Source organism: Elephantulus edwardii, unplaced genomic scaffold (genome assembly GCF_000299155.1).
Source record: "Elephantulus edwardii isolate Elephantulus edwardi_28Jun2011 unplaced genomic scaffold, EleEdw1.0 scaffold00096, whole genome shotgun sequence".
NCBI lineage: Eukaryota > Metazoa > Chordata > Mammalia > Macroscelidea > Macroscelididae > Elephantulus > Elephantulus edwardii.
In genome coordinates, this window is record NW_006399846.1 from 12,683,396 (window position 1) to 12,687,696 (window position 4,301).

Genomic DNA, 4,301 nt, shown 5'->3' on the forward strand with positions numbered 1-4,301 from the left:
TCAATATTAAGAAAACAAAAATCCTCACCACTGGACTGATAGGCAACATCATGATGGACAGAGAAAAGATTGAAATTGCCAACAACTTACTCTTACTTGGATCCACTGTCAACACCCTTGGTAGCAGCAGTCAGTAGATAAAGAGACAGATTGCATTGGGAAAGTCTGGTGTCAGGGACCCCCTCCAAATTACTGAGAAGACTAAGATACACCTGATTCAGGCCCTGGTGTTTTCAATCACTTGTTGTTGCTCAAAGTTGGACAGTAAGTATGACAGAAAATTGATGTCTTTAAACTGTGGTGTTGGAGAAAAGTACTGAATATCTTGTAGACTGCCAGAAGAACAAACAGATATGTCTTAGAGAAAGTGCAGCCAGATTGCTGCTTGGAGGCAAAGATGGCAAAGCTTTGTCTCACGTACTTTGGGGTTGTTAGGAGTGACTATTCTTTGGAAAGTGACACCATGCTTGGGAAGGTGGAAGGTCAACTAAAGAGAGGAGGACCCTCAATGAGATGGATTGACACAGTGACTGCAGCAATGGGCTCAAGTGTGTCTGAGATGATAAGGATGGTGCTGGATAGGACAGGGCTCAGTTCCATTGCTCATAGGGTCGCTAGGACTTGTGCCTGACTCAGTGGCAACCAGCAACCACAACAACTGAGGTGAATCCAACTCACGGCAGCCTCATGTGTCCGTGGGATTTGGCTTCACTGAGTTTCCTAGAGCTGATTTTTCAGAAGTAGGTCAGCAAACCTTTCTCCCAAGCATAGATTTGAACCTCTAACCTTTTCAGTTGGAGTGAATATGTGAACAAGAAAAACAACCAATTCTGGTAAATGCTGTGTGGAAGGGCTGGGGGTTGTTGACATTGCACCAGCTAAGGGACTAATGTCTAAGCTGATGACTGAAAATCAGAAAGGGATCAGATCTGAGAAGAGGCAGTTAGGACACAAGGAACAGGCACTGCAAAGCTCCCAGAGTTGGAGGAACCCTGTACATGAGGGTGAGGAAATGAGGGTGTGGGCTGGAAGGCGGGAAGCCTTGGGGAGGAGCTGAGATTTTTATCCTGAGCAGCAGGAGGTCACTGTTATGTACCAATGCTCTCAGATTCTTCTTCAATTTATTTTTTTGTTGCTGGTTTTGAGTTGTCTGTTTTGTTTTTGCAGGCCTGTCAAGTACTTCTTACTGTCAGAATAGCTTGTGCCCACCCTAAATTCTAAAGATCTCATGCTTGGAAAAACAGAGGCGATCAGGACATAAGGAGCGGCCACTGTAAGGCTCCCGAGTTGGAGGAACCCTGTGCATGAGGGTGAGGAAATGAGGCTTACAGGGCTTGAAGGCAGGGAGCCTGGGGGAGGAGTTGAGGTTTTAGCCTGAGTGTCAAGGGGTCACTTACATACTGATGGCCTTCAGATTCTTGACATCTTCTATTTAGTTTTTTGTTACTGATTGGTTTGGTTTGGTTTGGTTTATGCAGGCCTTTCCAACACTTCTTACTGTCAAGGGTAGCTTCTTTCCATCCAAAATTCTAAAGACTGCATGAACCCAGCTGGTGGGTTCAAATGTCTGACCTTTTGGTTAGCAGTCAAGAGTTTAACCACTGCCCCTTCAAGTGGTTAACGACCACCACTGAGTTAACCTCCACTCACGGCTGGCAGTGCGGTATCTGGTTTCCAGGCTGTGCCTCATGTCACTTCTGCAGAATGCCTGGTGAATTCCAATGACTGGCCTTACAATTAGCAGCTCAGCTGGTAACACACTGTGCTGCCCAGGTGTTACCGTGAGGGCGTTCTGTAGCTGGACGAGCGTCCATAATCAGTTGACAGTAAGTAAAGGAGACTGGCCACAGTGACTTGAGTGGTTCTACTCCCCAGGTGGTTGCTGTAAGAAAACTGAGCTTTCCCCAAGGAACAAGGGACACTCTCTGGAGTGGAGCACCAGCTCCTGCCCAGGAGTTCATCCAGGCCTCCTGGAGAGCCTCCCTTGTGAATTTCCATCTTGCTTAGCTAAATCCCACAAATGCCTAAGATAATTCCTTAAATAAATAAAATCAATGTGTGTGTATATGTATGTATATGGCATTGGGTGGGCCAAATGGTTCAACATCTAACTTTTAGCAGAAAGGCTGTAGTTTAACCCACCTAGACGTGTTCAGCTTTGCTGGCACAGTCCGTAGTGAGTTATGCTGCAAACCCAAAGGCCTCAAACCTCTGGCAGTTCAAATCCATCAGAGGTTCTGTGGGAGAAAGATGGACAATCTCCTCCCCTTGAGATTTACAGCTTTAGAAACCTGATGGAGGGTATCTGTTGGGTTGAAATGAACTTAGTGGTAATGAGTTTGAAGTTTCTGGGGAGGTGCCTCAGAAGACAGGCTTGGCTAACTGCTTCTGAAAGGGCACAGCCTCAAAACAAAGTGGCACATAGTACTTGGTATACATGAGGTAACCGTAAGTTGGAACACACACACGCGCACACACACACAGAGGCACACGCGCACTGCAGACCTGAAGTGTTTGGGGCCTTCAGGAGGAAGAAGTGATGTCTTGGGCTGGAGGCATCTGGGCCGGCCTGGCGAGGTCAGGAGGATGTGGAGCATCATGTAGCATAGTGGCTAAGAGCTCAGCCTCTGTAGTATGTTGCCCCAGTTCTCTCTCTTGTGGTCCTAAGTACAATCCTCAGTCTAAAGCCTAGTTTTCTCATCAATAAAATGAGAACAATGATGTTGCTGTTGTGTGCTGTTGAGTTGATGCCATCTCATAGCTGCCCTGTAGGACAGAGCAGAGCTGCCCCGCAGGATTTTCTTTTCTCTGATGTCTAGGGTACAGAATGCCAGATTTTGCTCCCACAAAATCGCTGGTGGATTGAAGTGCTGCCTAGAAAGCAGCTGAGGGCTTAGCTGCTGAGCCACCAGGGCTCCCTGAAGATGTTAATAGGCTAAGAACAACACCTCTGAACTGTGTCTGGTTCCAAGCGTTGCTGTAATTATACCTTTTGAATGGGAAGGACAGGCAACAGCATGTGCGAAGGTAAAGTGGTCAGAACGAGCAAGTCCAGTTCTCGGGTGGGTGTGGAAACCTGACCCTCAATACCTGGTCCGAGGCACATGGCATGTCTGGTTACAACAGAGGAAGTCAGGGGCCCCAGTGAGCAGGTCATCGGCTCACTCACCCTGAGGTCCCAGAGCAAGTTTCTCGAATCCTCAGAGGCTCCCATTTTGTTCCCCAGAAAAGGAGAAGACACCTGCCTCAAACTGGTAATGTGAAGAATGAATGAAGTATATTAAAGTTTAGGCACAGTGGCTAGCACATGGTAAACCAAACCGTACAGCCACTGGAGTTGATTCCTACTCAGAGACCCTATAGCAGAGCAGAACCGCCCTACAGAGTTTACAAAATGCAATCTTTACCAACGTAGACTGCCACGTCTTTCTCCTGGGGATCAGCTGCTGGTTTTGAACGATCCACCTTTCAGTTAGCAGTGTTTAATCATCTGTGACACCAGGGCCCCCTGACGTGAACTAAGTACTCAGTCAATGGTGGCAGTTGTTGGTGTCTTAGAAGTTTCCAGACTCTGTTGTGTGAGTCTGACCTGGGAGTGAAGGGTCAGGGCTGTGAGAGGTGATTCAGTGAGCAGGGGATCAGATCTGGGGCTTCTATAGGGGACTGTAGGGAAGAAAGAAGAGAAGAGGGGCTGCCTGAACCCTCCTCCCTCTCCTGACATCCATGTGCTCACACCACTCACCTCATGCCTTCACCTCCACTTCCTGGGCTCCGGCATAGCCCAGCTCAATGGAGCCCTGACGGCCGCTCACTACCAGCCCCTCAGACGTGTTCACTCCATCTTGAAGATTACATTTCTCCCTGTGTCTCCCATTTCCTAGCTAGGTTGGTGCCCAGTATTGCCTCTGAGACTCTCAAAGGACCTCGGGTGCTTATAGGAAAATTAAGCAGGGAGGGTGTAAAGGGCCATTGACCCACTCAGGCCTTGCTGACTGGGCTCTGTGGGGGTGGAGGTGCGGCCTACTTATTCACAGTTGATTCCTGACTTGCCTAATGTGTGGACTAATGAATTTCTCTTACTTTCTTTCTTGCCTTTTTTTTTCAAAGTATTTGTTCTTGTTTAGCATATATATACACAACAGGACATACATCAGTAGGTTCTAAATGTACCTTGTAGGGACGTTGATTACAACCTTGGCACAGTCATTCTTACCTTCTTTTGCCAGGTTGTTCCTCTCTCATTTATATAAAATTACTTGTCCTCTAAAGTTTCTGTCTCATCTTTCAAGTTTTATTGTTGT